Source organism: Palaemon carinicauda, chromosome 33, assembly GCF_036898095.1.
Source record: "Palaemon carinicauda isolate YSFRI2023 chromosome 33, ASM3689809v2, whole genome shotgun sequence".
Classification (NCBI taxonomy): Eukaryota; Metazoa; Arthropoda; class Malacostraca; order Decapoda; family Palaemonidae; genus Palaemon; species Palaemon carinicauda.
Window position 1 is genome coordinate 50604634 of NC_090757.1, and position 26012 is coordinate 50630645.

Sequence of the window (26012 nt, forward strand, 5' to 3'; positions counted from 1 at the left end):
ATTTACTCCAGGATTTTAACTGCATTTATGGCAAATTTTCAACCATGAATTAACAACAACAGCAACAGCTTTTACTCCACTGCAGGACAAAGGCCTCAGATATGTCTTTATTCATATCAGGGGTTTGGCCAGTTTTCATCACCACGTTGGCCAACTGTGAATTGGTAGTCATGGGACACACTTTGGTCCGATCGTTCATAGCAAACCAACCAAGTATGAGTGGCCCTAAAAAGTATAGCTTTGATGATCATGGCGATAAACAAATCGTTTTAGGACGTTAAGGTATCTCCATATATATACACATACATATAATATATATATATATATATATATATATATATATATATATATATATATATATTCACATTAAGTATAAATGCCTAAATTAGAAAGGAACGTATATTGTAGAGCCAAAATCCCTCCCTATATCTCTATATAGCTAAGTGATTTAAATTCTGACCCAAGTCTCAAAAATAAAATACAAACACCCAATTACAATCACACACAAACACAAACACAAACACACACACACACACACACACACATATATATATATATATATATATATATATATATATATATATATATATAAAAATTTTAAAAAATGCAACCATCTACCCCATAATAACATTAATATCCCCAACAGTTTCTAACTATTTCAAACACAACCACCAACAGCAACAAAAACCACACTGAGAACTTTATCAAGGACCCTCCAAATGATATATTGAGCCCGGCTTTTCACGGCCCAATCCATTTGTCACATGGCATATTAAACATTTCGCTTTTGAGTTACCGTCCTACCATAAATTTAAGCAGCGGGTCGTATGGACGTAATTTGGTCACCGCTTCCATACCTCCTCTGAGAGAGGTAATGTAGGTTACTTACACACACACACGCACACAGACACAGACACACACACACACATATATATATATATATATATATTTATATATATATATATATATTTTTATATATATATATATATATATATATATATATATATATATATATATATATATATATATGTGTGTGTGTGTGTGTGGATGTTTTTTTCATATCGTGTACATATATATATATATATATATATATATATATATATATATATATATATATACATATATATAAATATATATATATATATATACGAATATATATATATATATATATATATATATATATATATATATATATATTCTGTATCTACATAAATACGAACGTTATCAATGAAGTAGTGGTAGAAAACGTCAATATACTTATATTAAACGTATTATTTACTCGCAAACATTACCCATTTTCTACCAAAATTACATAACTGCTCCTAATTCCTTGACGACGCATAAAACAAAAGTTATAAGAACACGTGGAAAGAGCCAGCAGTGATATTAGACCTGCGAAACATTCTAATCAAGTTTATGGAACAAGCTTTCCATTTTCCATATGTTGACCGTGAGTTATTCTAGTTTAAAAAAAAAATAATAACCAGAATTGCGATTTATCTCCGGATCACCTCCAAAATTGTAATAATAATAATAATAACAATAATAATAATAATAATTCTAATAATAATTTCAATAATCTTGATTTGATGGAAATCCAGAAAGAACTTATAACGCAATCCTGTTAACAGACAAACAAACAGATGAATAAATAAATAAACAAATAAATAAACGCAGTTGATTTTATAACCTCACTAGTGGGGGTAATAATCGGGAACCTCATGAAGTAACCCCACCTCCAACCCAACCGGACCCAACCCAACCTCGCCCGTGAGTGGTGCAAAAACCAAAGCCGAGATGTAATAAGTTACGCCACTTGGTTAATATAGAGTAAAGTCTGAGGCGAGTAAATTGGGCTTTGGGTTTCAGCCCAGCTCGATTTAAGGTGATCCCTTCCACGTTAATATTTAAGGCCTCATCCGGAATTCATAGGAGCTAATGGCCTCATTAACTTGAATTCAAGAAGGTTCATAATTCAGGCGTATTTCTCATCACAGTTTTCAAAATTAGTAAGATTAAAGGTTTCGCCCGGCGGTGGGGGGGTGGGGGGGGGAATCAAAGAGGGGAGGGGGGAGAGGGACCAAATACCATACCCAGCATACTCTAAATTCAATGACTGTCATGTCTTCAATATATCTATTTTCATACTTAATAAGCGTAGGAGGATATGATGATGATGATGATGAATACTTAACTAGATATAAGTATTGTTATTATGATTATGACTATCTTAACCGTATTTCAATGAAGAGAGTATACTGTGTTTATGCGCAAGTTGGTTAACAAAATGAAAAACTGATAAAAGAGCGGATTAGATATAATTTGTATTTCGATAGACAGGAATTATATAAAATTTTACCAAAAAGTATCCAAGTCTAAAGTCTTTTTATCTACTGCTTAAAAATAAATAAAGCCATCATATTGAACTTGGATATATGAAACTAGTGTACTTGAGTCGTAAAAAATTATGTCTAAATATTCAGATAGATATGCACACACACACACACACACACAGATTCAACCATTCCCACTCCACCAACTACAAACCACTCATTCGGCAATCTGTAAGGGAGTGTGCCTCTCCGGGTATCCAATCTCACCAGGGTATACTATATATATATATATATATATATATATATATATATATATATATATATATATATATATATATACATATATATATATATGTGTGTGTGTATATATATATATATATATATACATATATATATATATATGTGTGTGTGTATACATATATATATATATATATATATATACATATATATATATATGTGTGTGTATACATATATATATATATGTGTGTGTGTATATATATACATATATATATATATATATATATATATATATATATACTGTATATATATACATATATATATATATATATATATATATATATGCGTGTATGTGTGTGTGTGTGTCACACACTTGCTCTTTATGACATATGGGAGATAGGCTTGAACTACAATGGAATAACCACTTTAAACACTGAATTATATAGGAGATATCCTTTTCAATTGCATGACGTATCCTCTCCTATTGCAAGGGGATATCAATCCTCTCGGTTGCGAGGTGATGATTGGGAGGTCAAAGCGGACCTGTCCTTCAAAGCTTGCTAATGTCTAATGCAATTGGATATGTTTTATGACTGCGAAAGTATCTCAACTAGGACTCGAAAAGGGTGTCTCCATGGACTGAATGGGGATATCCTATGGTCCTATATGGGAATATCATCTTGGATACCAAGGAGGAGGATGATGATGTCATCATGAATGACCCTCAAGAACACAACACCTCAGATATTAAGGATCCTATTCACCCAAACTGAAAACGGTATATCTTAATACTTCGCAAGAGGTTTATTTCGACTCTAATTGCTTCACGCATCACCAAGTTTTCAGCATCCCGAACCACAAACGGCGTGGCATCTTTGATCGAAAGGAAGGGTTGGGTACTAGTCCAGTAAATCTAGCCCAAAATAGGGGGTGACCCAGGACAAATTGCCAGAAAAACGAAACCACTTTCATATGTTTAAGTTAGACCTGCCACATGATATATCAAAAATGTAGAAAAATATATTTGGTGGAACATGGTAAAATATGCAAATTAAGGTAGCCATTACTAAAATTTCTGTTTTTGCCTATACTGACAAAAGTAATAGAGCTAGACTTATGAAAATGATATCCATACCCATGTTTTCATGGTCAAGGAATCATATGAGACCAATCTTAGGGATTTGTGATGATTACATCATAATGAATTCAATATGGTTGCCGTGGTAAGCACGAAAAAACTGAAAATCGCAGTAACTTTTACAGAATCCCACCAAAGACAGCAAACTTGGTGTCTATGTGAATGATTATTGAGCTTTCACATGTAGAAGTTATGAGGACTCTCCACAAAATGATGATTAAAAACCAGGACAGATGTTATAAGTCCAAACTGGAGAGTGGTACTAGGTGTTCCGGATGAGAGTAAATGTAACCCTGCCTAATGCACGACACCCGCCTCTGTCATATAGAAGAAATGCCTAAACTGTTTGACATTGTTCGGAACTTCCTGAGGTCCGAACGAACAGGTGACTGGAAGTTGCATCTCGCAACCTTGCAAAATATGTTGCCTTATTTTGCTGCCTCTGGACATAACTTGTACACAAAGTCGGTGTACCTATATCTGCAGAAAATGTGGAAGCTGGAGGATTCCAATCCAGATATCTACTCCAACTTCATGGACGGTTTGCACGTCGTGCGAAGGTCGGATCGTTATTGGGCAGGACTGTCCCCAGATTTGGTTATAGAACAAGTTCTCATGAGAAGCCTTAAAACAACGGGTGGTTTGACGAGAGGACGGGGTATGACAGAAACACAGCGACTGGTATGGTGTCTGTCCAGACCTATTTGCGCAGAGGTCAATGATGCCATGCAGCAACTGACTTCAGTTAAGTATGCAACAAGTGAGCAGCATAAAGATCTGTCAAAGGCACGTCAGGCAAAGGACATAGCCGATACCAACAAACTCGTTTCAATACTGGCAGAAAGGAATCCATTTGAAGAAAGTATGTCATTGCAAAATATTGTGACAGGGGTAGCTACTAGAGAGGACGTTAATGTAGAGTTAGCCAAGGAAGTTGGACAGAAAATTCTTGAGGATATGACAGGAAATATTGTTAATCAATATGTATTTCGGAAACGAAATCAGGTTATAACACCAGAATCAAAGTCAACTATCAAAATTGATGGGGAGAAAGTGAACATCGATCCCCAGCTACTGTTTCAGAGACTGGTGATCGCCGGAACACAGGCTACAGATCTGCTGGATGCCTTTCAGTATGAACTATGCTCTTATCCACCAGCTCTGTTTGAGACCAGGCACGTTCAGCTTAAAGCCAACAAACCAGCCCTTGCAAAAGCTATTTGGGATTTGATCCCACAGGATGATCGTCCGGACAAACCTTCCAATTGCCAATATGTACTCGATGGTGGTGCCCTACTTCACAGGATTCCATGGCAAATTGGAGACACCTATAAGTCGATCCTTCAAAGGTACACGTCATATGTGAAGAAACGTTATGGAAAGGCAGTCATCGTTTTTGATGGTTACACCAGTGGGCCATCAACGAAAGATAGTACCCATCAAAGACGCCTAGGAACGCGCCAAGGAAGAGCAGTCAATTTTCAAACTCAGATGTCGCTCAAGATCAAAAAAGAGGAATTCCTATCAAATGATGAAAACAAGCAACGTTTCATTAATTTGCTTGGTGATTCCCTTGAAGCTGCTGGTTGTGAAGTTCACCACGCAAAAGATGATGCTGATCTACTTATTGTCCAGACCGCAATAAAGGTTGTGTCGCAGTGTAATGTTATTCTCGTTGGAGATGATACAGATCTTCTTGTCCTTCTATGTTATCATACTAAGAATGTGAAGTATAATATGTTCTGGAGGCCGGAGCCTAAAAAGGGAAAAAAGGAGCAACTTCTGAACATTGGACATGTATGTCAGAAACTTGGAGATGATCTTTGCAATAGCATTCTTTTTGTCCATGCGTTCCTTGGCTGTGATACAACTTCACGTGTCTTTGGTTATGGAAAGGGTGTGGCACTGAAGTTGGCACAGGACAGTGAATACTTTTGTGACCTTGCTAAGGTGTTTGGCAACTATGATTCCAGCGAGGATGAAATAATTCAGGCAGGGGAGAAAGCTATGCTTTGTGTGTACAAGGCAAAACCAGATGGCAATCTGGATTCACTGAGACACCACAGGTTTCAAGAATTAGTTGCCACTAGCAAAAAAGTTATTCACCCCAAATCATTGCCACCAACTTCAGGGGCAGTAAAGTACCACAGTTTCCGTGTTTTCCACCAAGTTCAGGCGTGGAAGGGTAACAGCCTGAATGCTGAAAATTGGGGGTGGAAGATCATCGAAGGAAAAATGTTCCCCCTTATGACTGATTTGGACGTTGCTCCAAAATCACTATTGGAAGTGGTAAGATGCAAATGCAAGACAGGGTGCGGAAAACGTTGTGGGTGCAGACGACTGGGTCTTGACTGTACACCAGCCTGCAGTGAATGCAGGGGGATCTGTGAGAACATGAACTTGGAGAACACTGACGAGACTTCAGATGATGATCGTGATATCTTGGGCATGTGAACCTACATTTAAGGAGAATTAACTGGCATGCCTTGGTTTCAATTTCAACAAACTGACACCTGCATTATAGATAAATAGACTCATTTACCATGAAAACCTATAAATAGACACCAAGATTGTTGTCTTCGGTAGGATACTGTCGAAGTTATTGCGATTTTCAGTTTTTGCGTACCAACCATGGCAGCCATATTGAATTCATTATGATGTAATCATGACAGCTCCCTGAAATTAGTCTCAAATGATTCTTCGACCATGAAAACATGGGTATAGACACCATTTTCATAATTCTAGCTCTATTACTTTTTGCAATATAATCAAAAACAGATATTTCGACAATGGCTATCTTGAATTGCATATTTCACCATGTTCCACCAAATATATATTTCTACATTTTTGATATTTCTTTTAGCATGATAATTAAAAGTCATTGCAAGTAATTTCATTTTTCTGGCAATTTGTCCTAGGTCAAATGGTAGATTTACTGGACTATACGGATGGGTATGAGTAAGGGTATGGGTGGGGAAGCGGGCGTTGGTCTGTCATCTCGGTAGAACAGAGGTAAAATCATCCTGGTTGAGCCACTTTGGATAAGTGTTTCATTCTCAAAAGTGTTAAAAAAAGGAGGAAGCCTCAAATTAGAGGTATTTTTGGAACCTTAAATATATTTCTTTGAAAAAAAGTAATTGTAAATGTTACGCTGTAAAAGAGGAGATATTAGGAAAATCTACAATTTTCCTGAACGCTTTGACAAGAATCGTTTGAAGAAGCAAGAGTACTTTTAGTTGACATTATTATACTAATTCGTTTATGATAGATATAACGAGATTGAAATGCTTAATCTATTTTTATTTAGCACCCAATACTGGGCCAAGCTGATTTAAAACTTTTTTTTTTCTATTTGTAAAAAAACGTTCTTCGTGACAAAGTGTTTAACCTTCTTTTAAACATGTTTCATAGAAATTAAACCCAGCTTGAGTTTCGAATCAACGGTTTCAAGATACATGGATTAACTAAAAGATACAATTATATTAAAAAGGTTTCAGAGACTTGATTTCTGTATCAAATTAACAGAGCTGTTTTCAAGTGTGAATAGATTATCGTGTTTAAACAAGCGATTTCAGGAACTAAATGGACCCAGTCTATGAAAGGTTAGTCTTGTATTAAACAAACTTGTATAGGGAATTCATGAAGCCAGTTTTTTTAACAAAACTACTTCATAGATAGGATGGATCACACTTTTTTCTTTTTTTTTTTTTTTTTTTTTTTTTTGCAAACTCTTCAATCCAAAGAATTGATAATGTACTTTCTGAAGTTTTTCATCTAAATGGAAATGTCTCTTTTAATTAAAATACCTTATAGCAGACTAGTCCTTCGGAATATCTTCCTTTGTTAGCGTGTTTTGCCGAAAAAACAAGAATCAATAATTGCCTTCACCTAATTGTTTGAAAAAATCTATATATATATATATATATATATATATATATATATATATATATATATATTATATATATATTATATACAGTATATATATACTGTATATGTACATATATATATATAATATATATATAATATATATATATATATATATATATATATATATATATATAAATATATATATATATATATATATATATATATATATATATATATATATATATATATATATATATATATACACACACACGATGCTACAGTCTGTTACCCTCCAATCTTTTGACATCCTCCCATACATAATGAAGAGCAAGTGTCTGGATATATGTGTATTTGTTTATATGTATATATATATATATATATATATATATATATATATATATATATATATATATATATATATATATATATATATATGAATATAAAAATAAATATATAAATATCTATAAATATATCTATATATATATATATATATATATATTCATAAATAAATATATACATAATATGTATATATACATATATATATATATATTCATATATAAATATATACATATATATAATATATAGATATATATACACATATATAATATATATATATATATATATATATATATATATATATATATATATATATATATATATTTCGACCTAGTCACGCAGGGCAGCAAGGAAGAGGGAAGTAGTTGTACCCTTGGACAAGGGGTTACCCAGACATGTATAATCAGAAACCACAATATCCCAGAAATTGCCGAAACCGTCGTGTAGTAGTCATTTTTGACGGTCGCATATACTAGTTGATAATAATAATAACAATAATACAATCGTGGAGAGACCAAGGCGGCATGAAAGCCTTAACAAGATCGTGTTCAACGAAAAGGAGGCAAATAAACAAATCAGGAAGTATAGAAGAAGAAAAGAAATTCCGTATAGGGCTCCCGCCCAAAGCCATTAGTTCCTTTAGTCGCTGCAACCTCACCATCCTTGTTAGTTTAGGATGGGGGGGAGGAACCTATAGGTCTAGCTGCTGAGTCATCAGCAGCCATTGCCTGGCCCTCTTGGGTGGAGAGGGAGCTTGGGCGTTGATCAGATGTATATATGGTCAGTCTCTAGGGCATTGTCCTGCTTGATAGGGTAACGTCACTGTCCCTTACCGCTACCATTCATGAACGCCCTTCTAAAACCTTTAAAACGTGAGATTACCAACTTTGCCTTACCAAATGAAGTCCTGATAGGTTTCTCTACTCAGTTGTCCTAAATAGCGAGTTACGTATTAGGGAGTCACTCAACTGTGTTGGGTAGCAGCCAGCGTGGAGGAAGAAATGGTGATATCAGCTTCATGATGAAGGAATTGCCAAGAGTCAGGAGGCTAACACATGCTGGCACCACAAACTCAACTCAAAATAATTGGGTATAATTCGCAAAAATGACGTACTTATATTTCATGAACTGATATATTGCTATGCCCTTTTTTGCTTTAAGATTTTTGGATTGGTAAATGTGGCTTTACTAACAAGTTGATTGATCTGCAATTTATATATATATATATATATATGTGTGTGCGTGCGTGCGTGCGTGCGTGCGGCCGTGCGTGTGTGTGTGTATATCAGTCCACTGCAGCAGTACTGCAAGACAAAATCTTCAGACATGTATTTCCAATCCCGTCTGTTTATGGTCTTACTATACTAATCTATGGCCATGAATTTTCTTAGTTCGTCAATCCATCGTCTTCTCTTCCTTCCCCTGCTCCTTTTGCAATCCCTAGGGACCCATTCTGCTATTCTTAATGGCCATCTATTATATATAATTATTATTATATAAACGTAATCCGGTCTCGAACACAATGATACCCAAAGTCCATTAATTCCGGAGCAAAATGTTCCTTTAAAGCGTCTATCTAATTAAGTGTAAACAGCGCCTCTATCAAAAGCACTTAACGGCATTTTTCGCGCCACTTCTGCTGGCGGTTGACCTTTCCGCGAATAAAATAAAAGTACTTCAAAGCGAAGTCGACGTATGAAAACTGTATTTATATATACGTATATATACATCCTAATGAACACAATGCAAAACCCGATCAAAGTTCAACGAGGGAAAAAATGCAGACGCTCACTACATACAAAACACATTGACCTTTGAAGTTACGAGGGCTATTTGCTTGGCTCTCATTCATGATGCAGGGAAAACAGAGGAAAGCAATGATACTATGCACGGACAAGGAATGTATGAGAAAATGCATACGAAAAAATGGCAAACAGAAATGATAGTATGCAATGGACAAGAAATGTGGGAGAAAATTCAAGTGAAAAAAAAAAAACAAAATATTAATAGAAAAATTGCAAACAGAAATGATACTTTCCACGGGCATGGAATGCATGAGAAGATGCACACGAAAAATGGCTAACAGAAATGATAATATGCAACGCACAAAAAAAAATGTATGAGAAAATTCATACGAAAAATGGGAAACATATATGCATGAATAAGGAATTTATGAGATAAATCATATGAAAAAATGGGAAACAGAAATTATACTTTCCACGGACATGGAATGTATGAGAAAATGCATACGAAAAATGGCAAACAGAAATTATACTATGCAATGGACCAAAAAATGTATGAGAAAATTCACATGAGAAAATCCACACGAAAAATGGCAAACAGAAATCATACTATGCAATGGACAAAAAAATTTATGAGAAAATTCACATGAAAATGGGAAACAGTAAAATAATGTATGAGGAATTTATGAGATAATTCATATGAAAAATGGTTAACAGAAATAATACTATGCATGGACAAGGAACGTTTGAGAAAATTCCTAAAAAAAAATAATTACTAATCATTTTCCCTTACTGTATCTTCATGATGGAAATAAACACAAAATAAACACACACACTCATATAAAAAAGGATAAACCAAAATACATTTACCCCTCATAAATGATAATCTTCAATGTTTTGAAGTTTAAATTTTAAAATCTATAGTATTTAAAACTAAAATATTCACAAGTTTTCACGTATTAATACACATTTATACTTACACCACCTGGAAATTAAGAAGATCAAGTTTAAATATATATATATATATATATATATATATATATATATATATATATATATATATATATATATATATATATATATATATATACACACACAAGTGTGCGTGTATGAGTAAATTATGAGTGTATTAACTAAAATTGCACACACAAACATAAGCACACACATTTACAAACTATATCCACCGATAAACAGAGTCTTGCAAACGATAGTTGGTGATTTAGACCCTAGACAATGTCACTCCCTCCCCCCTCCCCCTCCCCCCTGCCAAACCCTCACCCTCCTCAAAGTCCCCAATAAAATGTTCTATTCTCGAACGCAACGCTGCGGTGTAATGCTTTCAGGCCTTAATTATAATCTTTCCACACGGCCGAATTTGCGATATTCTGGGGTCCCCGTATACTTTTTTATCAATTTTTTTAAAATACATTATTGTCGGCGGAGAGCGCATTACCTGGATGTTGTTAATTAGCGGTTTGGAATATGACCAATTAACACATCTCTTTATAGGCGTCAGTTCAAAGGCGCTGGCGACCGATACAAAAGCCGAATCAATTAGGCGCAGGAAAGGAAAAAAAGAAGAAAGTCGGCAAAAATACATTGCCCGACTTATGACGCCACTGAACTGTACTTATTGTTATTCAATTTGCGTTCGAATGAATAAAAAATGACGGGGTTTATGTCCGTGCGTGTTTGGGTAACGAGGCACTTCGCAATGAGACAGGAGGCTTTATTGGTGTGCTCAAGTCTATTGTATTTGTTATCAGCTGTTGTGAAGTTCTATTATCATTGTCTTTATTATTATCAGTATGTGAACATCTTTAGACTGCTTCAGAGAGAGAGAGAGAGAGAGAATTTTATTATCGTTATCATTACCATTATGTGAACACTTAAGACTAGTTTCAAGAGAGAGAGAGAGAGAGAGAGAGAGAGAGAGAGAGAGAGAGAGAGAGAGAGAGAGAAATTTTATCATTATTGTCCACATTACTATAATTAAGTGAACACCTAGGACTATTTTCAAGAGAGAGAGAGAGAGAGAGAGAGAGAGAGAGAGAGAGAGAGAGAGAGAGAGAGAGAGAGAATTTTATTATCATTATCGTTACCATTGTGTGAACACTTAAGGCTAGTTTCAAGAGAGAGAGAGAGAGAGAGAGAGAGAGAGGGGAGAGAGAGAGAGAGAGATAGATAATTTTTTTTTTATCATTACTGTCCTCATTACAATTAAGTGAACACCTAGAACTATTTTCGAGAGAGAGAGAGAGAGAGAGAGAGAGAGAGAGAGAGAGAGAGAGAGAGAGAGAGAGAGATTAATCTTTTAAATACCAGAATCCCTGACCATCTTCAGCAAAAACAAACTGTGAAATCACCAACAACTACACGGATGCCAAGCCGAAGCCCTCTCACATCGGCAACGAATACAACCAGCAAGTACTTAATGGATATAACGAAAGTGGAATAAAGAAGGAAGGATGAAGATGCTTAGAATAAATGAGAGAAAACTACACTCTTACTGTAGAGTTCCGGAGCCATCTTGGGATTCCCCCTGAGATCTAAAGAAGCGATCACCATTGGCACAGGGTATAGAATAGCCGTTTGATATGCAACCGTGGCGGTGTGATCTGATCGCTTTTATGTTTCGTTAAGAGCAGTCCCTTGCTTCCTTTGAAGAGAGAGAGAGAGAGAGAGAGAGAGAGAGAGAGAGAGAGAGAGAGAGAGAGAGAGAGAGAGAGAGAGTATGTGTGTGTGTGTGTTCACCGACGAGCACTGATGGCCAGTATCATAATGTGATACATGCTTGACCATAAGCGTAAGTAATGGAAGGACTTCATGACATCGCAATGTACTCTTCCTTGTGCGTCCGTACCTGCAATAAGAGTGAGTAAGCGTTCGTTGTGTCACATACTTGGTCAGGTGCCACAAGAGGAGGAGGAGGAGAAGACCTCCTACTCCACCAAGATCAAAGGAAATACGATAATTAGGCAAAGAATTTCTTCTCGTCCTTGCGATCCGCTTGTGTGACGTCACTCGGAAGAGTTTAACGTCCCATTCCCCTACCAGGAGGAGAGAAGGGGGAAGGCAGAGGGGAGGTGGCATGGCAGAGCCTCTTCATGTGAGTTATACAGGAGACCACAAACGTCACACTCCGTCACACGCTACGACTGATGAGTTACGGACACCCCCACCCCCACCCCCCTTCCCCACCCGTACATACAGCCACGACATGAGAAGAGATTCTCCGTAGGTGGGTGGAAAGCGAAGGAACAATATTATTCATTTAATAATGTTACATTTGTTGAGAAGGGAGTCCAATCTCTCTCTCTCTCTCTCTCTCTCTCTCTCTCTCTCTCTCTCTCTCTCTCTCTCTCTCTCTGACATACCCATTAACTCAGCATCATTAGTATTTAGCGAACCAAACATTTATCTAAGTGCCACACGGAGTTTCCTTTTTTTTTCTATTCTTTCTCCCTTTTCTTCAACGCTCCATATGCTTTTTCTTCAACTCCATTACTCTCGTGTGTGTTCCTTACCGTCCTTTGTGAAATCGTACGGATGACGTTTTCTTCAACGAGGCGCGTGATTCATTAGCGGCGCCGAATAGCCAACAGATGCTGCGTTCTCTCTCTCTCTCTCTCTCTCTCTCTCTCTCTCTCTCTCTCTCTCTCTCTCTCTCTCTCTCTTGGCCATTACACAAAGCAGACGTTGATAAGATTAAGTTAGTTAACAGGTATCTATCTTTATTTGGTGATAATATATAATAATGAGCAAGTATTATGGGGTCCTTTGACTGGCCAGACAGTGCTTCATTGGTGCCTTCTCTCTGGTTACGGTTCACTTTCCCTTTGCCTACACTTACACCGAATAGTCTGGCATATTCTTTACAGATTCTCCTCTGCCCTCATACACCTGACAACACTGGGATTACCAAACAATTCTTCTTCCCCCAAGGGATTAACTACTGTGCTATAATTGTATAGTGGGTACTTTCCTCTTGGTAAGGATAGAAGAGAGACTTTAGCTATGGTAAGCAGCTTTTCTAGAAGAAGGACACTCCAAAATTAAACCATTGCTCTCTAGTCATAGGTAGTGCCATAGCCTCTGTACCATGGTCTTCCACTGTCTTACGTTAGAGTTCTCTTGGGTGAGGGCACAAACGGTCACACTATTCTATCTAATATCTGTTCCTCATGTTTTGTTAAAGATTTTATAGTTTATATAGGAAACATTTATTTTAATGTTACTATTCTTCAAATATCTTATTTTGTCTTGTTTCCTTTCCGCACTGTGCTATTTTCCCTGTTTAAGCCCCTGGACTTATAGCATCCTGCTTTTCCCACTAGAGTTGTAGCTTTGCAAGTAATAATAATAATAATAATAATAATAATAATAATAATAATAATAATAATAATAATAATCTTTATTTCAGCAAAAGCCATATACAGAATTACTATAGGGATACAGTGATCTTACACTTTTGACATCAGTAAAAAAAATATGAGATATGCAATAATATCAGTGATATATTACAAACATCAATTAGCAGGTTGACCACAGAGTTCTAAGGTCAGGGTAATAAAATCACAATAGCATTAACGCTTAATAATGATAACATGTATATCACCAAACAAAAAGAGAGGGGGAAAAAAAAGGCGATGACAATGATAATTATGTTGCAACAAAAATTGCTTGCAAATAATAGAACTCGGGGGAAAAAAATCTAGTTACAGAGCAGGTGCTGTGAAGGAAATACAGAACTTCCAGACAACAAAGATATAACATAATAAAACACGTTATCATAACATTACTGGGTATTATACCTAAGTTATTTAGTGATGAATATTTGGCATAGCCTCACTATCAAAGATAAGTGAATACAATTCATTGTACTTGACGCTTCCCTATTCCAGGTTTCCCACATTTTGGATTTTATTCTCGCTGCACTTGCAAGCACATTATGAATTAGGGGATTTTCACTAGATCGTAGGCGGGAGGTGAGACTTACTATAGAGCGACGAGTGATGGCTTTTAGGTTATCCAGTCTATTTTCAACAAACATCGCTGAAGCTGAATGGTGCCTCGGGGTATTGGTGAGGCGTCTTAGGATATCATTGTGAATGACTGTGATACGTCTCATCGATTCACGCGTATAGTTTGTCCATAGCGAGCAGCCGTACACGTTATAGCAGTAGGTTTGAAATAGGAGATTTTTTATATCTTGGCGGCAGAAGGCAAATCTTCTCGTTACCATGTTCCCTAGACAACACAATTTACATCGCCTGTTTTCAATGTCAGATGTGTCCTTTAAATCTTTCGTAATGATGTGACCTAGGTAAGGAAAATCATTGACAAATGTTAGCTGATGGTTTTGGAGGAAAATATGTGAGTCTTCTACGAATCAGAGCGCTCTAGGAAGGACGGACATGCACTGTGTCTTCGATTCGTTATAGATTATGTCATGTTCATTAGCGTATGCGTTGCAGGTGTCGATAAGACGTTGTAGGGCTTGGGCAGAGGGGGAAATGAGGACCATATGTACATATATCTTTCCTATCACGATCAGTGGCATTGCCAAACGTAGGAATACTCCGTCATTCCCTTTCCGTAGGGTAGGGGAGTATCAATCTTTGTTCGGTATTCTCCCCTATATAATAAAAATGTCTGGCTACACACACAAATATATATATATAATATATATATATATATATATATATATATATATATATATGTATATATATGTGTATATATATACACATATATATATACTATATATAAATATTATATATAGCTTCCCTGTCACGATTAGTGGCATTGACAAACGTATGACTACTCGGTCTCTCCTTTTCCCACTGTTATGAAGAGAGGAGTAGTCATACCCTGGTCAGAGGAAGTGCACCCTAGAGGTACACTCGGAAACCACAATCTCTCGCAAAATTACCGAACCAGTGTGTTGTAGCTATAAAATTAGGGAGGGGTGGGAATGGGATGAATCTGTGTGTGCATATCTAAATAATTCGCAGTCATCTTTGACGGCTTCGGTACAATGGTTAATAATAATTAATGAACAGTTAATAGAATTTATGACTGATTACTGAAAGACTGTACGGAACCCAGCACTGAGGGGGGCAAGCCAGCCTCTACTTGGTGCCGGTCCCAAGCCCGGGTAAATGGGGTTGGCGGCAGGAAAGGCATCCGGTCATGAAAAAATTAGCCAAAACCATATGGCCAGTGGAGATTGGGAACATCGACCCCACAAAAGAGTGGGAAAAGATGCAGACAAAGAAGAAGACTGGAAGACTCTACAGACTTACAGTATTAGGGTCACAGGGACCAGGGAGGTCATGTCTCACGAAAAAAAATGGCAGAGACAAGGGACAGGATAATGCCCTAGACTCCTAGAGACTGACCATATCATCAGTGCCCAAGCCATCTTTCCATCAAGCTAGGACCAAGGAGGGCCAGGCAATGGCTGCTGATATCTCAGCATATAGACCTGTAAGCTTTTCCACACACACCCCCCCACCCTATCCCTAGCTCCACAATGAAGGTGAGGTTACAGACACTACTTTAAACTATCCGGCTGAAGCGTGCCTCGAACCTCACGCCTACAGATTGCCAAGCAGGGAAGTTTCCAATAACCTACATCATATAAGTGATAACTGATAATAACGATCCTGTATGTTTAAATACTTACACCAATTTCGTTGCGGCGAAGGTTATGTTTTAATAATAATAATAATAATAATAATAATAATAATAATAATAATGACGATGATCTTCATTTCAGCACTTAGAACATGAGTTAAAAAAAAAATTAAGAAATGTAATAACACCAGTAATTACAGAACATCATGGCAGCTTGAGCACAAAATTCAAAGGTCCTAATTATCACCATTATGTAAACGTAAAGCGGGGTTTACACGGGCGAGCAGCTCGTCGAGCCTGGCTCGACAACACTGTGTTGGAATTGATGTTCGAGCGTGTAAACGGGGTATTTGGTTGTCGAGCGCGCTCGTCGAGCGGCTCGATGAAAGTCAGGCTCATCATGACTTTTGTGGGCGGAGCTACATTGTTTGACGAACGGTGTGAACGTGGTGAACGGGTGTCGAGCATCGAACCTCAGTTGTTATTCAAACCTTCTAGAGGAAACATCATTAAAGAAATTAATTATGACTGCCATTAATGAAAGCAAGAATGAGAAGGAAGTCGTACTTGATTTCATACATGCATATCTGGCTCATCCAACTTTAGGGAAAGTTAAATCGAAGACTATTCCAATAAAGTAACCAGAAACAAAGGAATAGCGGCTCTGCATGAAATATTGAAAGAACTCGAGCCTGACTGCACACGAGATGCCGTGACGAAGAAAATAAATTCTTCCAGATGCTAAATAGCGTAAAGTGACACCTGGTCTTTCATGTGGAGTCATGGCCTTCCTCATAGTTGTATCTTCATAAGTAATGAAAGGGCTGAAACGATTCAGTAGATCAATATACGTGTCTTCATCCATACGCAAATAATTGCGCCAGTCATCTGGCTCTAATTTTTGACGTTGTTACTGTTTTTAGAATGATTTATTGTTAATTTATTCTCATCGATAATTTATTTCCTTATTTCCTTTCCTCACTGGCTATTTTCCCTATTGGAGCCCTTGGCCTTATAGCATCTTGCTTTTCCATGTAGGGTTGTAGCTTGGCTAGTAATATTAATAATAATAATAATAATAACAAGCAAGTTGGTGTTTGAAAATTTCTCTCTTTTTAGTAGCAAGTCCTTCGTCCACTTTTATCTTTTTTTTTTCTTCTTAGTGCCACTGCAAAAGCAATGGCTATCACATCGTCCTGGTCGAGAGACATGTTGACGTTGTTTTAGCACGAGGCACACTGAGGCTCGATGTACTGTCTGAAAGCTCTTCGAGCCGTTCTACAAGTAGGTTCGACAACCGGGCTCGGCGAGCTGCTCGGCCGTGTAAACCCGCCTTAAGACTGATCTAAGAGAGAGAGAGAGAGAGAGAGAGAGAGAGAGAGAGAGAGAGAGAATGGTCTGTCTGCGTGTTTGTGATTCGCATAACTCAAAGACTATTCGACCGAATCTCATGAAATTTGGTGGGCTGGTTGGCCATGATCCAAGGACACTATGATTAGATTTTGTGAGTGATTGGGTCAAAGGTCAAGGTAACGAAAAGGTCAAAACTTTTTTTTGTTACATAGTGGTCATTTTTTATCCGATCTGCATGAAGCTAGTGGCAAAATATGTATACTTTAATTGTCTATCTTGTGATTAGTGAGTGATTGGGTCAAAGGTCAAGGTAAATAAAGTCTTTTTGCTTTATAGCGGTCATTTTTTATCCGATTTGCAACGAGGCTAGTGCCAAAATGTGCATAATTCAATTGCGTATCTTATGACATATATGATCAGGGTCAAGGTCACAAATGTTCAAAAATGTCTTTTTGTTATATCATGGGCAAATTTTATGTATTTTGGAGAGTTGATTGGCCATAATCCAAGGACAATTTGATTAGATTCTGGGAGTGATTGGGTCAAAGTTCAAAGAACCAAAAAGGTCAAAATCGTCTTTTTGCTATATCATGATCAATTATTATCCGATTTGCAAGAAACTAGTGCCAAAATGTGCAAAATTCAATTGCTAATCTTATGTGGCGTTGGCGAAGGTATGCACTCTACCGAGTGTCCATTCTAGTTGTAAATTATATTCATAATAGAATTTTAAAGAGGTAATCAGTTATACATCTCATCTACGTTATATAATAAAGTGTGTGACTATATATATATATATATATATACTGTATATATATACTGTATATATATACGTATATATATACATATAAATATATATATATATATATATATACTGTATATATATACGTATATATATATATATATTACGTCATGCTCAAGGGGGGAGCGGAAGTAATCATACCCTGGTGAGAGCTAAACTCGGAAACCACACTCTCCCACAAATTGCCGAACCAGAGGGTTCTAATTAGGAAAGGGGAAGGGAGTAGGAAGGGTTGAATCTATCTAAATATTTAAGACATTTTTGACAGTTTGGATACACTAGTAAAAATAAAGTAAAAAAATATAATAAAAAATAAAAAGGCCGGACACAAAGTTACGTAAAAACAGTTATTCTGGTAAAGACAAAACAGTTTAAACAGAAGAATGGGGGTTATAGAAACCCCAGAGTGGCCGCAGTTGACTAATGTTATCATTAAGGGCATATACGGTAGTTCATACGTATTTATCCCAGGTTAAGATTATGTTAATATAAATGCATGAAAAGTTTACAATAAATATATATATATATATTATATATATATATATATAATATATATATATACTTAGAGTGAGAAAGATTATTTGAATACGAATAGATGAAACATTTCTAACAAAATACTGTAAAATTCTGGAAAAGTAGAGTGTAGACCTCCGCCACAGCAACTTATTTCTCAAAACTCGTTTGCCTTTCCAAGAATCAATTTAGATAGTAGGCGTATTTGAAGTATGAGTAACAACCATGTGCGAACTTGGGGTTAAGGTTAGGGTTAATTCGGTCGACTTTTTGCTCTACCTTGACCTTGACCTTTGACCTAGGACTTTCAAAATTAATTAACTTCCACTACTCTATGAGTAGAATTGTGCCCAGGAAGTTAACATACAAACAGAAAAACCGACAAAAGGATAAAAAGGGGTGAAAACATAACCTCCTCCGAACTTCGTTGAAGGAGGTAATAGATTTATATTTACTTAGAGAATAAGAAAGATTAATTTAATACAAATAGTTGAAACGCTTACAACTAAATAATATATATATATATATATATATATGTATGTATGTGTGTGTATATGTTTGTGTGTATGTATTTACTTACAGAGTAAAGAAGATGATTAGAATGCAAAATATAAGAAACGTTTCCAAGATAATGAAGAAGATACCTATTTTCTCAGAAAGTAAAGCTGAACTCTAAATCTTAAAAACTTCCGTTACTTAGCAAAGTAGATAAACAAAAACACTTAATTACCGCAGCATCAGCCGGAAGCAGACGTAAGTGGTTTATCCTCCGTTTGAGAGAGAGAGAGAGAGAGAGAGAGAGAGAGAGAGAGAGAGAGAGAGAGTATTGCAAATCGAATTAACGATCCAAGTTCCGGTGCGTCAGGTTGCATCGAGTGTCTAGAATCCATTAAAACCAGATGGTTTGCTTACCCCCCCTACTCCTACCCCTTCCCTTCCCCCTCCCCCTCATCTCCCCCCCCCCACAACAACAACCCTTTGCTTACCTACCTGTGTGCTCGTCCTCTTTCTTCCCTCTTCACCCCACAAATAGAGGTTACGATCCAACACAAACTTTCAGCATGGAGGAATTGAGGCATGTAGTTGCTGTGCATATATTGCCTACATAAGTGTGTGTGTGTGTGTGTGTGTGTATATATATATATATATATATATACAGTATATATTATATATTATATATATATATATTAAATATATACAAATACATTATATAAAATATATATATTAAATATATACAAATACATTATATAATATATATATATATATATATATATATTAAATATATACAAATACATTATATAATATAATATATATATGTATATATATATATATATATATATATAAAACCACAACCACATACATATTACTAATATAACGCTTTCTCCCGCATTATCTCTACCAATCCCAACCCCAATGCTATACCTTACCTCTCATCGATAGGAATATCCCAACCCGAACCCCTTTTCCTGAACCCCATTCAAAACATCCACCCCCCACCGGCCCCACCAACACAATCAAACTCAAACCCCTGCCTGCAAACAAATAGGTTTGAGTAACACCACGTGTCGGTTCAACTAAAAAGAACAAGGACGACTCGACAGGAGGTCGTAGAGATGATTAAACAGATTCACTTCTTTTGATCTCGAGAATCGTTTTGATAATTGTCCAATGGATGCTGTAGCAGACTAACTCTCGCGTTTTGATGTCTAAAGGAAGATGATGATGATGATGATGACGGACGCTTACACTATGATGATTCGGTGTGGGGATGGGAGACCACGGGGGGGGGGGGGGGGTGAATGGTTTGATGTTGAAGTATATTTGATGCATGATATCCCAAATATAAAGACTGAAACGGCTTTTGACGGTCTAGACGGCCTTTTAGGAAAAGGCCGGCTTTGATTCAAGGACCTCAAAAGGTCAGTGGTTCTCTGTTTCAGGCTGGGTTGGGGGGGGGGGGTGTTACCAGAGTTTCGTTTTGGGGGGAGTTACTCGAGTGTTTCATTGGGGGGGGGGGGTACTCGTATGTTTCTTTTCTGGGGGTTACTCGAGTGTTTTTTTTTTGTTGGGGGGGGGGGGGTTACTTGAATGTTTATTTTCTTGTGGGGAATACTCCAGTGTTTCTTTATTTGGGGTGTTACTCGAGTGTTTCTTTTTTTTCGAGGGGGGTTTACTCGTGTTTCTTTTTTTAGGGGGGTTACTCGAGTGTTTCTCTTTATGGGAGGTAATTCCAGAGTTTCTTTTTTTTTTGGGGGGGGGGGTTACACGAATGTTTCTTTTTGGGGGAGTTACCGGAGTTTCTTTTTTAGGGGGGTTGAGTATTTTTTTTTCTTGGGGGGTTACAGGAAAGTTTCTTTTGTAGGGGGATTACTCGAGTATTTCTTTTCTTGGGGGTTACCGGAGTTTCTTTTTTAGGGGATTACTCGAGTATTTCTTTTCTTGGGAGGTTACCAGAGTTTCGTTTTTCAGGGGGGTTACTCGTGTTTCTTTTTATGAGAGGTTTCTCGAATGTTTCTTTCTTTAGGGGGGTTACTCGAGTGTTTCTTTTTTTTTTTGGAGTTACTCAAGTGTTCCTTTTCTGGGGGGGGGGTTACTTGGGTGTTTCTTTTCTTGGGGAGGATATTACGGTGTTGCTTTTTCTTGGGGGGGGAGGGGGTTAACTCGTGTTTCTTTTTTGGAAGGGTTTCTTTTATGGGGGGTTTACTCGAGATTTTCTTTTAATCGAGTCTTTTTTTTTATAGGGGGTTACTTGGATGTTTCTTTTTAGGGGGTTACCCAAGTGTTTCTTTTTTATTATCATTATTATTATTATTATTATTATTATTATTATTATTGTTGTTGTTGTTGTTGTTACTTGCTAAGCTACAACCCTAGTTGGAAAAAGTAGATGCTATAGGCCCAGGTGCTCCAACAGGTTAAATAGCCCAATGAGGAAAGGTATTAAGGAAACTGATAGCATAGTGTGCCTGAGTGTATCCTTAGGCAAGTGAACTCTAATCCAAGACTGTGGAAGACCATAGTACAGAGATTATGGCACTGCCCAAGGCTATAGAACAATGGTTTAATTTTGGAGTGTCCTTCTCCTAGAAGAGATTCTTACCGTAGTTATCCTTACCAAGTGAACATTTAAAGTGCAGTACTTAATCCCTTGTATGAAGAAGAATTTTTTAATTATCTTAGTGTTGTCAGAAAAAGTGTAAAGAATCGGCACGCGCACGCAAAAGAAAAAATGAGCCGTAAACAGAGAGAGATCCAATGTAGTACTATCTCCTCGATCAAAGGACTCAATAACTCTCAAGCGATAGTATCTCGAGGCCTGGAAGGCTATTCGGCAGCAACTGCTACTGGTGGGGAACTCCGCAATTGCACTTTGAGGTATGAGTTGAGAAGATGGTCAGACAGATGAAAGGAAAAGCAGGAACGAAAGCTATGAAGTAGGTGCAGCTAGGGGGAGATGAGATGCTGCAAGGACCATACAGTTCCCCGTGAGAAAGTGGGGGGAGTAGGAGGGGGGAGGTGGTAGGGTGGAAAGGCATTAAGACTCTACTGCAGTAAGGTATGGAACAGGTATCATTAGTCACATATATGAACGAATCATCGGAACGGCCCGAGTCCCTGCTACTCCCTAAATTTATTTGCATCTTCACTTTTATATATCTTAGAGTTAAGAAGACTTTAGCTTCAAAAACAAAACCGAGTCCCATTCGATAAATCTATATTTATCTACTGTATATCGTGGAGTTTTTATTTTGCTATATTCATTTGCAAGGTTATGACAACCTTTAACAATAAAGAGTAATAGATTAATTAAACACTCCAAAGAACCAATAAACTGAACGTCTACATATGATATGGTTTATTCAGAAGAGATAAATGGCATTGCCTTTAAAATTTCATTTTGTTTACCTTTACAACTAAATTGAGAGCATATCCCTAATATACCAACAAAAACAAATTATTTACACGTTGAACACAGTAATTTTTGGGAAAATATTCAATTAATTACGTTAAAAACAACAGTGACATGAAATGGATGTTACAATTATTGCTTACATAACAGGAATAAGCCAACATTAATCATATGTTCCAAAGAGAGAGAGAGAGAGAGAGAGAGAGAGAGAGAGAGAGAGAGAGAGCAATTATTCCCTACATATGAATAAGCCTACATTAATCATATACGTTCCACAGAGAGAGAGAGAGAGAGAGAGAGAGAGAGAGAGAGAGAGCAATTATTCCCTACATATGAATAAGCCTACATTAATCATATACGTTCCACAGAGAGAGAGAGAGAGAGAGAGAGAGAGAGAGAGCAATTATTCCCTACATATCAAGAATAAGTCTACATTAATCACATACGTTCCACACACACACACACACAGAGAGAGAGAGAGAGAGAGAGAGAGAGAGAAAGAGAGAGAGAGAGAGAGAGAGAGAGAGAGAGAGAGAGAGAGAGAGCAATTATTCCCTACATATCAAGAATGAGCCTACATTAATCACATACGTTCCACAGAGAGAGAGAGAGAGAGAGAGAGAGAGAGAGAGAGAGAGAGAGAGAGAATTATTCCCTGTACATATCAGGAATAACCCTACATTAATCTGATACGTTCCAGAGAGAGAGAGAGAGAGAGAGAGAGAGAGAGAGAGAAAACAATTATTCCCTACATAGGAATGAGCCTACATTAATCACATAAGTTCCACAGAGAGAGAGAGAGAGAGAGAGAGAGAGAGAGAGAGAGAGAGAGAACAATTATTCCCTACATATCAGGAATAAGCCTACATTAATCTGATACGTTCCACACAGAGAGAGAGAGAGAGAGAGAGAGAGAGAGAGAGAACAATTATTCCCTACATATCAGGAATAAGCCTACATTAATCTGATACGTTCCAAACACACAGAGAGAGAGAGAGAGAGAGAGAGAGAGAGAGAGAGAGTCGGTCCTATCAATTACAAACAACAGCGAAACCCTTCAGCGGCGGATGACAACGATAAACTAATCACTGTCGGCCGGGAATAAGAGCAGGTAGCATCGTGCTGGATTCATCTCATCTAAATACCAGCATCCGGGTATCTTTCCAATTCCAGGTCCCCTTCTTTCCACAAACCAAAGCAACGATAAAAATAGAAATTTGCTACCGAACCCCTGCTTCGCTCCCTTTCGTCAAAATAACGTCCAAATCTATTACATAAAATATAAGATATCACAAGAAACATCAACATCAGAAATGAAAACGTCCAAATCTTTAACAAAAACATTACAGACATCACAAGAAATAACATCAAAATCAGCAATGAAAGCATCAAAATCTAAAACAAAAACATTACAGATATTATAAGAAACATCCCATAATCACTGAAAACATCCAAACCTATAACAAAAACATTACATACATCACAAGAAACATCAACATCAGAAATGAAAACGTCCAAATCTTTAACAAAAACATTACAGACATCACAAGAAATAACATCAAAATCAGCAATGAAAGCATCAAAATCTAAGACAAAAACATTACAGATATCATAAGAAACATCCCATAATCACTGAAAACATCCAAACCTATAACAAAAACATTACATACATCACAAGAAATAACATCAAAATCAGCAATGAAAGCATCAAAATCTAAGATAAAAACATTACAGATATCATAAGAAACATCCCATAATCACTGAAAACATCCAAACCTATAACAAAAACATTACAGACATCACAAGAAATAACATCAAAATCAGCAATGAAAGCATCAAAATCTAAGATAAAAACATTACAGATATCATAAGAAACATCCCATAATCACTGAAAACATCCAAACCTATAACAAAAACATTACATACATCACAAGAAATAACATCAAAATCAGCAATGAAAGCATCAAAATCTAAGACAAAAACATTACAGATATCATAAGAAACATCCCATAATCACTGAAAACATCCAAACCTATAACAAAAACATTACATACATCACAAGAAATAACATCAAAATCAGCAATGAAAGCATCAAAATCTAAGATAAAAACATTACAGATATCATAAGAAACATCCCATAATCACTGAAAACATCCAAACCTATAACAAAAACATTACAGACATCACAAGAAATAACATCAAAATCAGCAATGAAAGCATCAAAATCTAAGATAAAAACATTACAGATATCATAAGAAACATCCCATAATCACTGAAAACATCCAAACCTATAACAAAAACATTACATACATCACAAGAAACATCAACATCAGAAATGAAAACGTCCAAATCTTTAACAAAAACATTACAGACATCACAAGAAATAACATCAAAATCAGCAATGAAAGCATCAAAATCTAAGATAAAAACATTACAGATATCATAAGAAACATCCCATAATCACTGAAAACATCCAAACCTATAACAAAAACATTACATACATCACAAGAAACATCAACATCAGAAATGAAAACGTCCAAATCTTTAACAAAAACATTACAGACATCACAAGAAATAACATCAAAATCAGCAATGAAAGCATCAAAATCTAAGACAAAAACATTACAGATATCATAAGAAACATCCCATAATCACTGAAAACATCCAAACCTATAACAAAAACATTACAGACATCACAAGAAATAACATCAAAATCAGCAATGAAAGCATCAAAATCTAAGATAAAAACATTACAGATATCATAAGAAACATCCCATAATCACTGAAAACATCCAAACCTATAACAAAAACATTACATACATCACAAGAAACATCAACATCAGAAATGAAAACGTCCAAATCTTTAACAAAAACATTACAGACATCACAAGAAATAACATGAAAATCAGCAATGAAAGCATCAAAATCTAAGATAAAAACATTACAGATATCATAAGAAACATCCCATAATCACTGAAAACATCCAAACCTATAACAAAAACATTACATACATCACAAGAAATAACATCAAAATCAGCAATGAAAGCATCAAAATCTAAGATAAAAACATTACAGATATCATAAGAAACATCCCATAATCACTGAAAACATCCAAACCTATAACAAAAACATTACATACATC